This window comes from Rhinopithecus bieti, unplaced genomic scaffold (genome assembly GCF_001698545.2).
Source record: "Rhinopithecus bieti isolate Rb0 unplaced genomic scaffold, ASM169854v2 scaffold_33650, whole genome shotgun sequence".
NCBI lineage: Eukaryota > Metazoa > Chordata > Mammalia > Primates > Cercopithecidae > Rhinopithecus > Rhinopithecus bieti.
Window position 1 is genome coordinate 1,092,376 of NW_016814816.1, and position 20,555 is coordinate 1,112,930.

Below are 20,555 nucleotides of genomic sequence, written 5' to 3' on the forward strand. Positions count from 1 at the left end.
AGGCTGGTCTTGAACTCCTGACCTCAGGTGATCCACCTGCCTCGGCCTCCAAAAGTGCTGGGATTACAGGCATGAGAAGCCATGCCCGGGCTGGCCTGTTTTATCTTAGGCTCATCACAGCCTTCCCCCTGCCCTGGTCCTCAGGCATCCCTGCAGGCTTCCGCTCAGCTGGCTTCTGAGTCACGTGGTCTGTGAAGACTGGAGAGCTGTAGGAGAAAAGAAGCCCAGAGAGTCCTCACCTTCTCTTTCTGCTTTGACAGCATCACCAGCTGTGGCTGGGTCTTTTTTCCTGGACTCCAGCTCCTACTGAGAGACCCCTGCTATGATTTTGGCTCCCCGGCACAGCCCTGGCTCCTGGGCTCTGGTGACATCGCCTCTTCCCTTTGACCCCCAGGCCTCAGTCCTGGCTTGCTGCTGGTGCCGATCTTTGCATTGCCTTACCCATTGCCCTTGTCATTTCACCTCTTTCTCCACCCTTGCAACAACTCCCCTGTATTAAATTTCCCCTTAGCTCTTTTGTTAATGGGGCCTTGGCAGATTTAGCCTGAAATGCTGCTCTGAGGAGTCTGGGTTTCATGCTTTCTGGTAGTTGGTTTGACATCAGTAGAGGCTTTTGAGAAGGAACATGGTATGATCAAGTGGAACAAATGGGTGTTCAATATTGGGGGTTTCATGGATGTCCTAGAAAATTTGTAAATAGCCTTTGTCTATGAAACATGCCACAATTGTCTGAAATTTTGTGCATATGTGCATAAGTGACTTTTGTGTGTGTGTGGGGAAAGAGCCTATAGCTTTCATCAGATTCTCTGTGGGATTTCAGAATATCCTGAGAACTACTGAACTAGAAGTAGGATCAGTTAGCAATCTAAATCACTCAATGCATCAGAGTCCAAGCAGGAAACAGAACTCACTGGAGATGGTTCTGCTGGAGACTTTAAAGAAGGGGCTACTTCAGAAGTGTGGGCAGAAGTAGGTGGACAAACAAGAGATGGGAGGCACCCCAAGTTTAGCATCAGTGGGGAGCTGGTATCCCGGAGGACTGAAGGGTCAAGGGAAGGAAACTGAGGGACTGGGGCCCATGACAGTTGGAGCCCTGGAGGAAGAGCCTCTCGGTAGAAGCAGGAGTGCTGGAGGGACACAGTCTTCTTCTGAGATGGAGAGTCCAAGCAGGGGACAAGGACACAGTGTAGCCTCTCTCTTCCCACTTGACTGGCCGTTAGTGCCTTCCCTCATCTCTAACACAATTGGAAGCCAGCAGTCACGGGTGTTTGGGTGATGTGGTCTGTGGGGTCAAAGTGGGGGAGAAAATGCAGTAAATGGGTACATTGGGACACAGCAGGGTAGATGGAGAAAAACCAACATTCATAGAACCAACACATTCACAGAAAACACGTTACTTAGGACTTCCAGCATTGTGCAAGAAGGAAATTGACAGAAGCCAAGTTTGGTAGTTGCTGGCATCATTCCTCACATTCTGACTTCTGGATTCTGCTTTTCATCAATCCCTTCTGCACTAACTTGCCCAGCCTAGTAAAGTCATATAACGAGAAGCAAAATTCAGAGGATTCCTTTGTTGTTGTTGCTAACTTTTTCCTTCCACTGCTACTTACAAGCTCTCTGACCTTGGAAGTCACAAAAATGTCTCAGAGCCTCATTTATCAAGTATGGAAGAGGTTGGGTTTGATGTTTTGCATTGTGCCTTCTGGCTTGAAGGTTTTATGATGCTTTAAGAGGGTCTTTGGCTTCCTCTTTATGAAAGGCATGCAGTGTTTTGGCCCCTTCCAAAGGGGTGAGCCGCCTTCCCTTGCCCGTTGTCGCCTGCAATGGTCTGAAGGCTGGAAGAGAGCACAGCAGCAGTACTCCAGTCCTCCAAGGAACAGACCACAGCAGGTTATTAGCATTTTATCGACTTTGGCTCTGCTGTTGATTGTCAGGATCTGTAGTGAAATGCTTTAATATACATTTGAGTCTAAGTGTTACCCAGGCCAAAGAAGCACTAATTTTGAAGATATGTTTGCATTATAGCCTGTGTTCTAGAGAGACCTAATATAAAGAAACACACCCAGCAACTCTGCTTACTCGGCTGGTGGAGAGAATTGAGGAGTGTTGCTGAAGGGAACTCACTTTTGTATGCATTTCAGAGATTTAATTTTATTAGCCAATGCAAATGATCTGTTCCACAAATGTAAAACAAAAGGACAAGAAAATGATCCCTGTGTCAATATCAGGATGTCTGACTTAAAATCCCATTCAAATAACTCCCTAAAAATGATCAGACACTGAATACATTATTTTTCTGACTTTGACAAAACTAGTCTGCACAAAGAAGCAGCCCCATGAGGCTATGGATAAACCAACCACCTTAAAACTTCAGCATTTTCATGTCAGTCACAGATTTTCTTAAGGGCCAAGTCACTGTTTAAGGACTAATATGTTTGGAGAGGGAAAAAAACCACACTGCGTTATTAGGCAGAATCCTCTTTACATACAGGGATCGGATCAGTTTGCCCTGATTGTGTTGCCTGCTTTATTGTCCTACTTCAAACACGGGGCCTTGGGCATCATCTCGAGGAAGGGCTGATTGAACTGTCGGCCTGACACTTGTCAGCTGTGGATAATACGGGCTTCAGTCCGTCATGCTCACACATAAATGAACCATGACAGAGATAGACTGTTGAATAGAAAAAGCAGTTTTACTGTGGATAACCTTTCTTGAATAAATGCAACAAATAATAAAGTCTGAAAAGGGGGAACATGTACCTTAGGCAAGCAGTGGCGTTCAGAACCAAACAGTTATTATCTTTTGGGCCATCAAAATTGCCCATTTATCCAAGTACGTTATTGAGGGAAAAGCTAAAAGTGCTGTGATTATCATAAAAATGATGGCAGTTGAATCTATGCAGTCTTCAATATTATATCACATAACAAAACCTAGTTACAGCTCACCAGGATTGAAAAAGGAGGCATTGTTTACGTACCAAATGGAATCCACAATTGTTCTTAGAAAATGGTGGCACACATCTTAATTAAAAGAGCAGAAAAAGAATCTAAAGCTCTTTCTTTATGTCTTTAAAACATTTCTCCTTTTTTATTAAAAGAAAAAAAAAAACAAACCCAGAACTCCCAGTAGAAACTGTGGAAACTCTACATTTCAATCAAGACAGTCAAAAGAATGATTTGAATTTACAGGCCTGTAATTGGAACAAATTGGAAACAAAAGAAGAGCTCGTTTAAGCCACGTGATGTGGCCACAGTGCTGCCATGTACAGTATGTTAGAAAAAAAAAAATCATGTTTCTTTAAAGCAAAGCTAACTCCACTGCAGGCTCTGAGCAATTTGCATAAATGTCTCTACCATGATTTTTTTTTATTTATGGGCCCTAAGTTTCTAATTAAATACTAATTAATACTATCACCAGAATTGTCTCCCATCCCCAGCTCTTCATAGCTTTGTCACTTTGATTAATGCACAGTCATTTATTAACTTATTTAACAAGCTGGGGTGCCTCATGACAAACTAGATTAAATTATCCTCATAACAGTCTCATTACTGGAAAAGGGAGTTTTAAACTTAATAAAATTATCCTCAATAATGTTAAAGCTTTTCACCGTACCCTTAAAAGATAGAAATAGGTTTCTTGTTTGATTTATAATATATGGAGTTGTATAAAGCATCCATTAATAAAATTTATAAGTTCATTTAAGCTTGCACATTACAGTAGTGCTGTAGCCTTGGGTGCTTATTATTTAACTTTTGCTGTAGTTATGAAGATAATTAATGTCCTGACCAGACAGGGACTAAAATACCCACCAGAACAAGATAATTAGAGACATAAATAATGTTTAAGTTCTTGTGTGCTGCTCTTAAAATTAATTGTTTTGTTTTCCATCCAAACTTGATAAAGAAGAAAATAAGAGTTTACCAAGGAACTGTACGATGAAGGTGAGATGTTTGCTTCGGTGGACTGGCAAAGGCTAGCAAGTCTGGCAGCTTCTGGGCTGGAGGAGGGAGCAGATGTGGCAGGGGATTTGGCTCCTTCTGGGAAACTGTTCGGCCCTCATTGCTCTCTGTTGCCCTCTGGTGGCCAGGTCCTGTTGACAAGCACACCTTGCAGCCAGGCCTGTTTGTCAGTGGGAGGCGGAGGGGTGAGGCAGAAGTGGGAGCTGGAGGACGTCTCTTCATTTAAGGGCTGGGATAAGCTTCTCATCTCAGTCAGACTCCAGGAGAAGGGGGGGCCCCAGAGGGAGCTCAGCATGCCTATGGCAGCAAATCTTTCGTGCTGACAAAGCAGAATGCTGGAAGCTGTGGCTCAGGCCCTGCCGCTCTCAAAATAAATAGGCACAAACGCTTTAAAACATGCGTGGAGCACTGACCCTCCGTGGGGCTGTGTGCTAAAATAAGTGTTCAGCATGTTTGGAGGGCAGATTCTCTTTTCATTTTCAGTTTCTTGCTAAAATAGCACCCTTGTTAAGGGCCTACGTGACCCGGTAGGAAGGGCAGGGAAAGGTATCTGCTGACGGAGAGTCTGCTGTCTAAACTTCCTTCTGGCCTGGGCCGTGCTGAGTCTTTGAGTGGGGCTGTGGGAAAGGCGCAGTAGCTCCCTGGTCATAGATAGGGAGCTGCCACCCTATGTAGAAAACACTTCACCACTGACAAGGCACCTTGGCATGTATCCTGCAGTCTTCGCCCCTTCGCCCCTCCAGAGCCCTGTGAAACCAGAGGGAGGGACTGTTACTATGGTTGCTGAGGGTCACGTGCTGATTTCAAGCTCTAAACCGGCCGGCTGGTGACTTCCTTCCCGGGAAGAGCATCTGGCTCCTTTTCCTTCGGTATCTGAAGTCCTTTCTGCTCATACCCTCCTTCTCCCGCTCACCTTTTCTTTTCATCCTTGATTCAGAGCAGAGATAACAATAACTCTACTTGTTCCCATACCAAAATAGCTCACTTGTCAAAGCTGCAGGGAGACTGGTGCCCGGAAATTCTGTGAGCGGAAGAATGGCTCGGAGAATTTTCTCTGAGTTTAGATTAGAACGCTTCATGGTCAGAGTCCTCTCCCATTCACTCCCATCCCTGGGAGGTAAGAAGACAGCAAACGTCTTTATGATTTATAACTCTTGTTTAGCATCGATTAAGAGCGACATCTTTGCAAGTCTATTAGTAGAGACCTATTAGTGGAGGGTGGCTTTGGCCAAAAATAGATCAACATTAGGCCAAACCTTAGCTCCCTGATTCCCTCAGTTTCCTCCAGGCAACTTCATTTGAATTCAGGGTACTAAGTTCCCAGGCTTGCCCAGGATTCTGCTTGGGCAAGGAGGCCAAATTAAATGAAGCAGGGCCTCTAGGATCCAAGAGAGGGGATGTCCTAGATTAAAATAAAAGCACAGGAAGAGAAGAGCTCTTGGTCGGTGAAGGAAGGTGAAGGCCCAGGTGATCTTATTCCTGTCTGGGTCCTTCCACTGGCGTTCCCACCGGCTTCATCATGATGGCCTCAGGAGTGGAGGGGCAGAGGGGAATGGTGGCAAGATGGATGCGGGCCACAGATTAGGGATGTGTAGTTGGGAAGAACACAGGAGAAGAAGAGAGGGTTTTTCAGTGGTGGTCAAACTTTAATGGGCAAAACATTGTTTAAATGCAGAGTCTCTTGCTCCAGTTTCAGAGTTGCTAATTCTCTTAGACTGAGATGTCGCCAGGAATCTGCATTGATAACAGGGCTTTAGTGACTTTGATTCAGGGGCCAGTCCATGACCAGTCGTTAAGAAACATTGGACGAGGAAGGGAGAAAGAGAAGATGAAAGAACTGTAGGAAGTGAGGGAATTTTGCCTAAATCATCTTTACCTCCTGAGAAAGTGCCATAGCTGTCTTCTCTCTGTCTCTCTCTCTCTGTCTCTCTGTCTCTGTGTGTGTGTTTGTGTGTGTGTGTGTGTGTGTGTGTGTGTGTGTGTGTGACAGAGAGAAAGAGAGAGAGAGGGAGAGAGAGAGAGAGATGCCCTTCATGTCCAGAGATGAAGGTAGGTCAAACACATCTCCTGGGCTCTTCCAGCACCTCTCCTTGTGCTTAGCCTGGAGGCCCTGCTCAAATCTAGTCTACGTTGTGTCCACTGGAGGCTGCTGTGTAAGCTCTGTCACTCTCCTCACCCCTTTCCTTTGACAGTAGCATCATTCTGTGAGGCGACATCTGAAGGAAAAGGGGGTACAGCTGTGCTCTGAGCCAGAGTTGCTGCAAGTATTAAAGAGAAGATTGAAAAAGCCCTATTTCTTACCTCCATACAACCTCCTGGAATAGTTAAGGTGTCAAAATGGCCTTAATTAAACTGCCTCAGGCACATCCTGAGGGCCAGTCTATTGCTTGGGCCACCATGGGCAGACAGAGGTGCTGTGAGGGTAAGGCACCCTCACACAGCTTCAGAACTAAATGCGCCCCAGCTGGGATGTCCTGACCTGTCACGGCTGTCTCTATTGTGCTTTTCATGCCTTGGTAACCACGTAGGCAGAATGATGTGGATGCTACATGTGTGCACAGATCAATGCATTCATGGTCACAGGCTAGTGCCAGGCACTGTGCTGGGTGCTGGCAATAGATGAAGATGAAAGAAGTTTTCTTGCAGACTAGCTTGACTGTTGACCCTTGAAGGCTCTCAGTGGCATTGCCCTGAGCTGAAAGAGTATATCCAGAGGTTACCTGGGACTGAGTGTGTCTTCTAGCACCACTTAGCCACCTGGCACAGAACAGGGCACTCATGACTAGACGGGCTCAGGGATGGCTTTTTAGGGTGGATGTGACAGAGGGAGAAGAGTGATAGGGTTTAGGGCTATGGTCCCTAAACTGGAGTGCACACACCCCCAGGGGCTGTATAAAATGCTCCAATGGGAATGGGCAGAAAAACTGAAATGCTTGTTATATTGGTCTTCTAAAATCATGTCATTTGTGCCTTTCCATTTTTGTGATATGTTTTAAAATGAAGAAAATGTCAGCCCAGTAGTAAAATGTATTCGATTTATGAACATATTGGGGCTATGTGCTTGATTCTTTTCTTGCTTCGTTGCCGGCTGTGCACTACGAAGCAGGTTCATAGTCTGTTGGTTTAGAAAGGGGGCTGTTGTCAAAAATGGGGCTGAAGTGCTGGGACCTGGAGTGTAGGTGGGAGGGTGAAGGAAGCAAAACCAAAAGGGGGATGAGAGAATGAGGAAATGGGAAGATCAGGGATGGATGGGCTCAGGGAGATTGAAAGTCAGGGGCAGTGGGTTGAAGGGAACCAGGATCCCAGGAGAGGAGGCTGTGGTGAGGCATCAAGATACAGGTTGAAAATATCTCAGGTGGGACCACTCTAGGCCATTGGCAGGTTAGGGGTGTCACCAGGTGAGGGAGGGAAAGAAAGGGACAGCAAATGTATTGGATGTGCTGCCCACAGGGAGGGACACTGAAGTGTCCATGCCGATGGCAAGATCTAGGACAGAAAAGAAGATGGTAAGTTCCCAAGATGTGAGTGGAAGGTTCAGGTGGTGTTGGGCAACCAGGTGGCTAAGGGAGAGAAAGAGAGAGGGATTTACATACAGTTGGAAGGACACAAAGCCCTTTCCAGTCCCCAGGAGGATGGGGCCATGAAGTGCTCCCTACCTGGGGTAGGCTGGGCAGCACCCAGGAGAGCCGCAGTCCCTGCGGACACAGGAAGAGAAAGGAGTGCTCCGCCCTCCCCACAAGCTTGGGTGCGTTGCTCACCCTGGAACCAAGGTCCCAGAAGGCACTGGAAGAGCCTTTGGATGTGAGGGATGCAGCAGGAGTGGGTGTCTCAGGGGTCAGAGCAGCTGGCGGGAGCCTGTGGGAGGGGAGGGGACAGCAGAGGCTGCTCATGCCGCCTGCGCCTCCAGTGTGCGCTCCTCCACACAGTCTGCTTGGGATTTGTGGAATCGATTTTGTGAGCATCACCAGCTTTTTAACATTATTATTATTGTAAGGAATGTATAAATGTCTTTTCATTCAAAAACACAAAATAAGTTATCAGTAGGCATGGACAATGACAACTACAAACCATCAACCATCATATACCTTGTCAAATGGAACCCTTTACTGAAACCTGCAACCTGTTCTTTAGTCTCTTTTTTGAAGTGATTTCTCTGAGATTATTGGTGAGAAACACAACTCTGAGCTTCCTGTAACAGTTCCTGAGTAGTGATAAAGCACTATTTAAGGAGTTAGAACTCACTGCCTCCCATGCCACCTCCACCCACTCTGCCTGTGCCGGGGTCCTTCTCTTTAGGATCTTCCTGACACCTTCTTCTCTGAAACAGGTGTTCTCTGTTTCAGGCAGAGAAGCAGCAGTCCTTCCTATACCATAATAGTGATGATTATGCCTGTCCCCCTCCCCACCATCCCTCTCCCCCGTGCAGCCAAAGATCTCCCAGCAGGGCTTCACAACTAACTTCTGAGGGGCTTCGCACAATGTTCTCGGCTGTCAGGGATCCTCCTAACTTCTGCTCTTGTGAAGGTCACTGCAGGCATTTTGAATGTTTTATAAAACAATTTCTGTATCAGTATTTTGATCTTTATTAGTTGCAATTCATGAGTCCCAAACTGGAATACACCGAAACCAAGCCCAGCCACCTCTTAGAAAGAAGCCTCCTTCACAAGCAGCTGGAACCACCTTGAGTGTCTCTGGGGCTGCTTCTTTTTATTCACTCGGCCTCACCTGTCCCACAAGCCCTTGGCATGGCTGTTTCATCTGAAATTTTTGCTATGTGTTCATTCATACTCGCTAGTATTGACCTTTCTTGAATGTGTTTTTCCATCTGAGGCTCATCACCTTTCTTTTTTAAAGGTGTGGTGGCATCATCTTTGGTCACAATGACTTCTACTTTTTCAAGGCTGAACATCTTCAAGATTTGGAGTGAGCCCCTCTTCTTCAAACACCTGCAAAAACATTTAAAAATAAGGTAGTTTCAGGGTATGGTTTTTCTTTAATCTACCAAATTTATTCATAATACATTATGCAGGTGTTTTGATGAGAATCCAGAAACCTCTTTAGATACCATATTTCTCTGAAATGTGAGAATGGAAGATCATTGCTATTCCAGGACAAGTCTTGTGCATAGAGCTTTTTATTGCTTTAATTTGCATTATTTCATTTACTCCTCAGAACTCTGTCAGTTAGCAACAGCTTGATCATGCAGATGAGTTAACGGAACCCAGAGGAAACTCGCCCAAAGTTACACAGTTAGCAGTTGGTGGAGCCAGGACTAGATGCTGGGCCTTGACTGTCAGTCCAGTATTCTGTCTACTAGATCATTCTGTCTTTCAGGTCATTCTAATCTGAGAACAGGTAGACAGGAAGATCATTCCTGACCAGGAGCATGATGCTTAGACCTAAAAGGGACCCTGTTCTGTATCTAAGTCAACCCCCGTCCTCCTAAATATTCAGTGGATGTATCTAACTAAGAAAATGCAAACTATAGGACTGTATACCTATAAATGTTATCCCTGGAAAGAAAAGTAACATTTGGTAAATGTACAAAAAATATGGAAAAAATTTGCATGTTATCCTTGTGCAGGGGCCATGCTAATCTTCTCTGTACTGTTCCAATTTGAGTCTACGTGCTGTTAAGCAATCTCCGGAATATTTTAAAATGAATCTACTACAATAAAAAAGATCAAAGGGTGTCACATAGTAAGCACTGTTTTGTAAAACATTTGTATAAGTTGCATACGTGTGTATATGTGTGAATCAGGATGTAAAGTTTCCTTCTGACTGTGAGTTGTGCCAGCAAATGTTGGGAGCCACTGGTATGGTGGAAAGAGCCTTGGAAGTGGGTTCAAATACTTAGTTCCAGTCTCTGCTTTGCCAGCAACTACCTGTGTGAGTGCGGCCAAGTAAGTTATCCCCTCAGGCCCTCCATTTCCTTATTTTTCAAATGAGTAGGTTGGACTAGATTATTTTTGAGTTCCATTCCTCTCAGATTCTATCAGTCTGGGGGTTCTTTCATGGCATCACTGAAACACAGAAGCCTTCTAAATGGGGAAGATGGGTGGAAAGAGGGGACAGGCTCAGAACAGCAAGCAGGAGCCAGGTACAGCCACGTGACTTTGCCGAAAGCAGTTGCTGCCAGTGCTCATACTCACTGCCTGTTATCATGTTAGTGGCACCCCTAGATCCTGCTGTCATGAGGGTGTGAATGATGACCACGGTTAAATCCAAATTGGAGCCTGTGGATGGCAGTGGAGGTGAGGACTGCCAAACGCATGCACCTGGTCCCAGGCTTGGCACTGCGAGGGCTCAAAAGCAGTTCTTAATGATAAGCATGATAAATACTCAAAGTGGGAAGCAAAGGAAAGGCAACTTAAATAGAACAAGTTGAAATTTAGCAGCCGTATTCCCTCTACAATCTAAGTGGCCCTGGAGTAATAAAGACCTTCTTTGGAAAAAAAAATAAGGGAGGTGAGCGATTTCAGCAGATATGCAATGTGAAATTCCTACTGTAACTCCTCTTCTGTTGTAGACTAGCATTTAGTTTTCTGTAAAGAGCAGGGACCTGTTCTCACGTTTCACTCATTTGATGGGTAAGATGCAAAGCTAATTTCATGGTGGTGAAACACCCAAGAGGTTGCTTGCTTTCCGTTAATGTAGAAGACATCTTTGACATTAACACATAGGAGATTATATACATATATACACACATACACATGAGAGCTGATAAATGCATTTAATGCATAAATTATTTATTGGTCTTGGGACGGCATACAACATGACAAGAAATGAGATATATCTGTGTGATATGCTTGCACATGTAGAAATTGAAGGAGTATTTTTTTTCCTCAGGTAGAAACATAATTCCAGAAAACATTCTGCCTTTGAAGAACAAAAGTACAAAGATGTTCCAACAGTTGAATGTTACAGTTTTGCAAAATTGCTTATTATTCATTGCATTTGGAAACAGGGCATGGAGAAGAAAATCATCTTTCTCAGCCTAAATCTCTTTAGCATGCTCCAATTTCATGTCACCGGCTAGGTAAGATTTAATAAGATGTGTCTGTTGGCCTGCACAAAACCTGGCCGACAAGAGTCTCGTGTGTCATGATGCAGATCAAAAGTGGGCTTGGTTGTTGTTCAGCACTGTGTATTTTTAAAGAAATAAATTAATAATTTAAGGCCTTTTAGAACTTGTGGAGGGCACCAGACTGACAGCTTGGGGCTGGGGCCTGTCTACTGCCCAGAAGCATCATGGGTGCAAGTCTGGAAATGTCCCCACCCAGCCCACAGGAGAGCCTCCCCCAGTCTTCCTTCCACGAGACCCAAGAGAAAATGTAGCATGGTGGTTGGGTCCCAGCATGACCTGGGGTGTGCAGGAGGCACTGCTGGACGAAGTGGGGAGAAAACGCGCTTGTCAGCCCCTCCTTTGGGGTAGGTGGCTGGGGAGATTTAAGAGGTGAGTACCTTTCTGGTCATGACCCATCACTACTGGAACTAACTAAACCCAGGAACCTCATGTAGGAAGTTGGTGTGGCCACTTCTTCAGTTACTCTATCTACTTTCAAACTACAAAAACAAAAAAAAAATCCAAAACCAAAACAAAAAAATAACTCAGTATGAAGTCTCAACAGAAAAAAAGAAAAACTCCACAGTCTTTGCTAACCAAGTGGCTGTTATTTTTGGCTGTGGCTGGGCTGGTGAGATGCTCTTTGGCCGTCTGTCACTGTGCACAGCAGTCTGACTGGAATTTTAGTGAACCAGGAAAGGGATGGCTATATTTGGCCTCTGGAAGGGAAGTTGCTGAGATGGAGACCGTGCTTTGGGTCACAGGATTTGAGCCAGCAGGAGGGGAAGCAACTTGCCCCATTTCCCATTTTCAGCTGAGGAAGCGGGTGGGACAACACAGCCTAAACCTTTGTCAGGAAGAGGTCTCTAGGTGAACACACCACACTGTTCCCAGGGGAACTTGTTCCAGCCCAAGGAGACCGGCCTTGGCCTGACTGGCCAGGTGAGCGTGGGCTCAGTTACAGTGCCTGTGAAGCAGGATTATTACCTCTGTTAGTCTTCATTTAGCCCTTGGCACTGGATCTAGGCCTTCTCCTGGTATTTTATTCATGGAAGCATCTAGGACTTGTTTACTAGTTACTATTCATGTGCCCCTATGTTTGCTCCTGGAATGTCAGCATTTTGGTTTACTTTTAGGACCCACAGAGCTTCTACATACAAGGACATTTAAAAATTTTTAAAAATCAGACATTGGACTAGGTTGCCTTCCCCATTTAGGCTCTAGGTTATGTGTGTATATATATATATGCACACACACACACACACACACACACACATATACACACACATATACATACACTATATATATGTACACGTATATACACACACACACATATAACCTAGAGCTTAAATGGGGAAGGCAACCTATATGTATTATGTATACACACATAACCTAGAGCTTAAATGGGAAGGCAACCTATATAATAAATTATTAAATCTTCAATTATATTATAAAAAGAATGACATTCGAGTTATGATAGAAAAACAAGATTATTGTTTATAGAGATATCACTAAAATATGCATTTTGTAAGGCTCATTGATTTATTTCCAATTCGAGAAGCAACATAGACATACAAAATGGTTCATTGGATATTCATTATACCTCCTTGGCTGCTTTTATTAGAAGTACCCATGGTGCCAATGGCAAGGTTGATATTTTCAGGGGTGGAATCAATGCTTGAAACTCATCAATATCTTATAAGCAGTTTTGGTTTAAGGTATTTTGATGATTTCATTGAAATGTTTTACCCCATTAAAAAGCTATAACTTAAACTGTGGTGCAGGGCGGGTGCACATTAGATGATAAATGGCTTTGTGTAAGAGATTTCAGATTTGTCAAATCTGCATTAAAGAACTATATTTGAAATTGGTTGGAAGGTTGGGTGAATTCTCTAGGTAAAAATGACATTTGTATTATGGATCCCTCCGAAACAATTTCCCAAGAGTTTTCATTTGAATAAATCACATCTAAGTTCAGCACTCCAGAAACAGCTAGAAAGGGAGAGTTGCCTTTGCTTTTCTGCTTCCTCTTTTCTGGGAAAAGAGTCAATTTCCTCATCTGTAAAGAGAGTGAGACTAGATAACCTGGAGGTCAAAGTACTTACAGCCTTTCACTTATTAATTCATTCACTTAATGCTTATTTACTGACCAGGGGTGGGCATGTTCTGGCACTAAAGGAACAGCAACATACAAAACCTAGTCCTTGTTCTGGTGGAGGTGACATCCTACAAGGAGAAAGACAATAAACAGATGAGATAATTTCATGAATAATGTATTGCTATGAAGGCAGGAAAGAGTATTGTGTTTAGAAGTTGTGGGTGGGTGGTGCCTGCAACCTTCTCTGAGAAAGAGTCATTTCAGCTGAAGAGAAGCCAGGAGTGAACATCTAGAGGAAGAGTATTCCAGAGAGAGTAACAGCCAGGGTGAGAGGCAATGCAATAGCATGCTAGGGGAAGAGAAGTGTCCAGGTCTTCCCTTCTTGGGTCTTCCTCCCCTGCCTCTGCTGCAACGGTGAATACTCTGCTGTAAGGAAGTGACTGAGGCCAAGGTGGCTGCAGAAGGAGTACAGAAGGGAGAGAAATCAGAGGATGGGGAACACTGGGGTCAGAGGTGGATAGATCTGTTACAATAGACTAGGCTGCACTGCAGTGATGAGGAAGCACCCCATCTCAGTGGCTTAACCAAGCACATGTTTCTTTCTTGCTCGTGTTGTGGTCTGATGCCAGCCTGATGCTCCTTTCTGAGTAGGGATACAGATTCTTGCCGTCATGTGTCTCCACCATCGCAGGGTCCTTTATTTTCAGTCTCACAAATTGGAAGGGGAGAATGAGTGGAATATTGTGTTGAATGTTTTAGAGGCCAGCCCTGTACTGGCCGCCTGACTAGAATCCAGTGACATGACTCTAATCTAATTGGTGATCATCGAGTCAGTTTTTGCCAAAAGAGAAAAAGGCATAAAAGAAGGGGTTCTACTGCTCTCCCCAAATCCTTGAAGACTTGCACTGCACATGTACCATCTTGGCCAGGAGTGCTGGTGAAGGGGTTCAGATGGGGAGGTAATGTCCTTACAGTGATGACTTCTCATCATCTCCACTAGACAGTACACGGAGAAGAAAGACTGGGGAAAAGGTCACCATTTCAGCCCTTGAAGGGAGCTCAGGAAGATGAGCCTCTCACTTTAAGCTCAAACCAAGTTATTTTGCTACTTGTTCTGAATCTGGAGGAAGAGCCAGGTTTGATGCGAGAGGCTCCTAACTCCTATTGCCTGGCATTCAAGACTTCCTTCCATCTGTCTTTAGCTCATGTTCTATCCAACATTGCTTCTCACATTTCAGAACATCTGCTCTAGCCAGGCCAGACTTCTCCAGCCTTCCCATCCAATAGAGAATGAACTTCATTCTCCTGTGTTCTCATCATTCTTCTCTTGCAGTGCCTGGTTCCTCCTCTCCACCCAAATCTTGAGTCCTTCTTATCTTTGTGGAAGTTCGCTGCCTTGGGGGGCCTCAGCTCTGGGGGATCATATGCATTATTCCTATGTACCACTGGTGGAATAGGCTGGCTCAAGGGGGTACAGTCACAAAGAGGCTGTACATTTCTCCTACCCAGCTTCAGATATGCTCAGGCAGGTCCCTACTTCCTGTGCTTTGGCGACATCTCTTGCAGATGCCTTGGCTTTCTGGATTGCTTCCAACTACTAGAAAAGCCTCAATTCTGATAATGAGATTTCTTTTCAGTGTTAAAGGTCCAGTTCAGCTTAATGTCAAACTTCAATCTCACCTGCAAATCAAAGTTAGTGATATCAGCTGAAGCTCAGGTTCATGCAGTTGGGAAGGAGGGGTTGATTGGCAATTTTATTCTCTCTCTACCTCATCTCTCTTCTGGCTCTTCCAGGATCCAGGCTGGTATTGGTGAGATTAGAGGAAGAGGGACAGAAAAATATCTCACATCAAGATTCTCTCTTGGCTGTGGTTGAGAGGCCCTGCAATGCCCTTCATTCTGGCAGGGTTCTTTCATGAGGCACATTTTTGGCAACGCAGAGGAAACTCCTCTCACTCATCACACAACCTTCAACCACTTCTCCCCCTCACTACGCTCCAGCCACGCTGGCCTTTCCATTCTCAATTCTGGGCAGTTCTTTTCAGCCTCAGAGCCTTGGCATTTTCATTCTCCCTGTCTGGATCCTGCTGTCCCTCTCTTTTCTAAGTAGCCCCTAGTGATTTTTAAAATCTCAGCTCAAGTGTCAAGTCTTCAGAACACCCTAACATAAACTCTTACCAGGCCAGGCCCTAGTTGTGCACTCTCCTAGCCCCTGGAATGAAGACATTAATTGTATAAACAGCTGTTTAGCATCTCTCTTTCCCACGTGAATGTGAGTTCCAAGAAGGCTTGATAAATTGGTTTATTAGGCTGTTTTTACATTGCTGTAAAGAAATACCCAAGGCTGGGTAATTTGTAAAGAAAAGAAGTTTAATTGGCTCACGATTCTGCCGGCTGTACAAGCATGGCTGCAACATCTGTCTCTGGTGAGGCTTCAGGAAGCTTACAATCATGGTGGAAGGCAACGAGGAGTCAGCATGTCACATGGTGAGAGCAGAAACAAGAGAGAGAAAAGGGGGAGGTCCCAGAGTTTTAAACAACCAGGTCCCTCATGAACTAACTTGAGTGAGAACTCACTTGTCCCCAAAGGGATAGTGCTAAACTATTAATGAGAGATCTGCCCTCATGATCCAATCACCTCCCCCCAGGCCCAACCTGTAACACTGGGAATCACATTCCAACATGAGATTTGGAGTGGACAAACATTCAAACCATATCAATAGGCATTTGTAGAAAGACAGAGCAAATGAATGTTCCTAATAAGTAAATGAGCACCTCGACATGCCAAGCAGATAGTAGGCACTTAATAATTATTTGTGGAACTGACATGAAATTGAAGGCAGGAGCCATGTCTGTTAATTTCTGGATTCGTGATATGACTTAGTTCAATAAATGCCTGTTGCCCAATGTTTTGAATAACCTCATCGGAATTAACACAAATAATGGAGAATTGGCTGCAACATGGTTCTGACCTGCACCTTATGGATGTTCCTCAATGTCAGCAGAAGAATTACTTTTATCTTTACAAAGAACTACGTCAGCCAAGACAGGATGCTTGCATTTAATCAGCTGACTTTATATTCTGTAGTCTGAGAGGAGCATGATTGCAGTAAGGGACATGGATAATGTAACCATAGATCCAAAGAATGACAATTTCTAAATAATTTGTCCCTTTGTTCTCTTTAGTGCACTTGTACTTCTATTAGCCCAACCAATCCAATTCTTGGTTCCCCAAACAGGGTCACCATATGTACCTTCAACCTGACTTGTATGAAGACTTGTTTTATTAGTCACAATTAGTTGCAGGTGCAAAGACTGGGGGCACAACTAACTGTGTCTGGAATCACCTCCTCACATATGCAATTAAACACTTGCACACTCAGAATTAGGTTCAAGTGGCTAATTGCACCCGGAAGTAGGTAATTGCAGGTGCAATTAGCTACAAGTGCAATTTTTCACCCGAGACTAATTGCTCCCAAAGTAAGGAGAGAGGGATTGGAAATTCAGCACCGAATGTATGTGTGGTTATTGCAACCACCTGTGATTTTAATAGTCGCTTCCCCCCTCCCCCCCGACTTATAGTGTGGTGGCCTCCCTTTGGTCTTTTTGAATAGCTAAATTGCTTAACTCCTTCTGTATATTTCTTCTACAGCATTCTCTTTCCAGCTGGGTATTCTTTTCCTTACTTAGACTCTCTTTCTTTAGAATTTATTTATTTTGTTCTGTAATCCCTGGCTATTTAAAGACCATATATTCCTCCATTGTTTAACTGTATCTAAAACTTCTCAGAATCTAAGTAAATAATGGTCAATAACTTGAACAGCTTAGTAGATGGTAACCGTCAAGTAGCTCTTGAACACTGTTCCTTGAGGAATATCATTTAAACATAACAGATGTAAAGCTCTTTTTCCCATCCCTGGTGACGAGGAGATGGATCACTCAGTCAAAGCACCCAGAAACCTGTCTTCACTAGCAGGTTTATTTTTTTCCTACTAGCTTTTCTCCTGTATCAGTAAAAGTCCAATCAGGAGAGCACCATCTTTTTTTAATTTTAATTTAATTTAATTTAATTTAATTTAATTTTATTTTTTAGATAGAGACTTGCTTTGTCACCCAGGTTGGAGCACAGTCGCATGATCTTGGCTCACTGCAACCTCCATCTTCTGAGTTCAAGCAATTATCCTGCTTCAGCCTCCCAAGTAGCTGGGATTACAGGCACCCACCACCATGCTCAGCTAAATTTTTGGATTTTTAGTAGAGACAGGGTTTCATCATGTTCGCCAGGCTGGTTTCAAAATCCTGATCTCGAGTAATCCATCCACCTCATCCTCCCAAAGTGCTAGGATTGCAGGCATGAACCACCACGCCTAGCCAGTTTTTTAATTTTTTAATGACTACAAAATGAAAGCATAATTGGAAAAAAATTCAATGAATTTAATTTAAATTGAATACACTTAAAATAACCAAGGAAACCAGAACTTTTAATACTACTACAGAAAATCTTTTGATCATGTAAACATTATTTAAGTAAGCTGTTGATCACCAGTTATTTTAACAGAGATAATTTAATAAAGGGGATTATTAGGTTAGTATTAGGACTGAAAAGGCAAAAAAGGAAGCCTGAGGTATCTCAGTGATAGTAACTGCAGGGAGCAGCTACCACTCCAAGGGCTGAGGAAACAAAGCAAGAGACTGGAGTTAATAGAACCTAGATGCTTAGGGGAAGGGCCAAGCAAAGCTGGAACACAGGCCTCTGGTGGAGGGTTTTCCCAGGCTGGTGCGGAACCTCAGCAGCTTGAGGAGGGATCACATAGAGTTGGGACTCAGAGCTCTTAAGAGATGTCCAACTGGTTTTGTACCCTTGGAATTTGGAGAAGAGACCCGGCAGAGCTGGGACCCACAATGTTGAGTGGGGCTTCCTCCCAGGTGGTCCTGAACTGTGAGCAACCCACCAAACACTGCAGCGCTATTTATAAAACAGAAAAAAATGCCTGCAGGATGTGCCCTGAGAGTGGGGCTGGTAGTCTTTTGCTGGATCCAACCAGGACGAAGCATGTTTTGATATGAGCAGGTAAAAAAGGGGCATGAAGTTAGTGAATCAGAGCCTTTGCAGGCGTGTGAGTTTATGTGTCTTCTTTTCTCTGCATTCGGCATTTTCCTTTGCATGATTTTATTCTCATTGTGTCATGCTGAAAATACGTGCATGTGTGAGAGAGACAGAGAGAGAGAGAAAAAGAATATCATAGTGAGTGCAAGCCAGTGGTGGTCATAAGATGGTGATCTTAGCAGGTGTGCACAGCTGGCTCTGCCCAGCGATGTGCAGCAGATTTCATTTCCTCATAGCTCACCTGGCTGGTTAATCTCCTTTTGCCCTTTCCTGCTGTGAGAATTCATGGCCAGCCTGAAGCCAACCTCCTGACTTCTGTGGAGTGCTGACTCCTCCACTTCCCTGCTTAGTCACTCTGAGGTGAAACAGGATCCCACTTGCTAAGCTAGTGGCTGCCTCTGCTGAATGCCAATCTGAAGGGGCGATCAACCCCTTTGAACTCCCTCTGGCTATTGAGTCTGCCATTGTTCAGACCCTGCAGTGTGCATGGACCGGTGACAAAGCCCGGGTGAGGAAGCAAGAGATGACAACCGGAGGGGAACAGGGGAGGGCAGGAAGGCCTTTGACTTGGCCTGGACACCTGGCGACGCTTTATGGCCCCAGACAGACTCTCCTGCTCCAAGATCCAGCCCAGGGGCTGTGAAGGTCACTTGGTGCTCGCTGCCCATGGGAAGGAAGTGTTTCCTTGGGCAGCAGAACCAGGCTCCTTAATGACTGCTTCAGCTGAACATTTCTACTTGGAAAGGAGAGCAAATGTTCCTTTGCCCTTGCCACCCTGCTTAGTTGCAACTTAGGCCTCTCAAGAAGGAACATAAATATTAGGGAAGTCAGGTCACCTACCAATGGTTTGGGCTAAGAAAAACATTTTTTTCTTCTCAGGAAAGTGAATAAAACCACATGATGGAAAATGTTGGAAATAGAGGAAAGAGAACAACAGCTTTAAAAAATCTGAGTAACCTGTACTAGTCACTAACAGCATTTGAAGGTGCTTTTACCCACTCCTCCCCGTGCAAATAGTTCATTCATTCATTCATTCTCTAAGTGTTAGTTGAGCGTCTACCATTGCCACTTGCTGGAGATAGGACCCTGAACAAAATAGATCAAAAGTCTAGCTCCTAGGGAGCTTCTATTCTTGGTAGGGGGAGAGGGGCACATCTTGCATATTCAGTTTCTTATCCTGTTGTCATTTGTCAGTTGATCTTAGGAGCACTTCCCTTGTCATTGCATCATCTTCATACCCATTATTCTGATGATTGCTTGCTTTTCCGAGTGAATGGATCAGACTCTACTTAACCACCTCACTGCTGTCCAGTGGTTTCCCATTTGCACAGTTTTAAATAATGGCGTGGTTAGTATATTTGTGTAGGCGGATTAAAAAACCCATTTGCACAGTTTTAAATAATGGTGTGGTTAGTATATTTGTATAGGCAGAATAAAATATATATATATATATTTTATTATACTTTAAGTTCTAGGGTACATGTGCACAACGTGCAGGCTTGTTAAATATGAATATATGTGCCATGTTTGTGTGCTGCACTCATTAACTCGTCATTTACATTAGGTATGTCTCCTAATGCTATCCCTCCCCCCACTCCCCTTCCTGTGTCCAAGAGATCTCATTTTTCAGTTCCCACCTATAAGTGAGAACACGCGGTATTTAGTTTTCTGTTCTTGTGACAGTTTGGTAAGAATGATGGTTTGCAGCTGCAACCATGTCCCTACAAAGGACACGAACCCATCCTTTTTTATGGCTGCACAGTATTCCATGGTGTATATGAGCCACATTTCCTTAATCCAGTCCATCACTGATGGACGTTTGGGTTGATTCCAAGTCTTTGCTATTGTGAATAGTGCCGCAATAAACATAGGTGTGCTTGTGTCTTTATAGCAGCGTGACTTATAATCCTTTGGGTATATCCCCAGTAATGGGTATTTTCTACTTCTAGATCTTTGAGGAATTGGTATTTCTAGTTCTACATCCTTGAGGAATTGCCACACTGTTTTCCACAATGGTTGAACTAGTTTACAGTTCCACCAACAGTGTAAAAGTGTTCCTATTTCTCCACATCCTCTCCAGCACCTATTGTTTCCTGATTTTTTAATGATTGCCATTCTAACTGGTGTGAGATGGTATCTTATTGTGGTTTTGATTTGCATTTCTCTGATGGCCAGTGATGATGAGCATTTTTTCATGTGTCTATTGGCTGTATGAATGTCTTCTTTTGAGAAGTGTCTGTTAATATCCTTTGCCCACTTTTTGATGGGGTTGTTGGTTTTTTTCTTGTAAATTTGTTTGAGTTCTTTATAGGTTCTGGATATTA

At 44.1% G+C, this 20,555-nt stretch overlaps 1 long non-coding RNA gene across 1 annotated transcript in view; it reads right to left on the bottom strand.

The window, feature by feature from the left end:
* Nucleotides 1-8,534: 8,534 nt before the first annotated feature.
* LOC108515476 (uncharacterized) overlaps nucleotides 8,535-20,555 on the bottom strand; it is a 21,709-nt gene continuing 9,688 nt past the window's right edge. The window contains exon 3 of the long non-coding RNA XR_001881534.1: nucleotides 8,535-8,906. This is a non-coding gene — a long non-coding RNA (uncharacterized LOC108515476). The remainder of the gene's footprint in view (nucleotides 8,907-20,555) is intronic.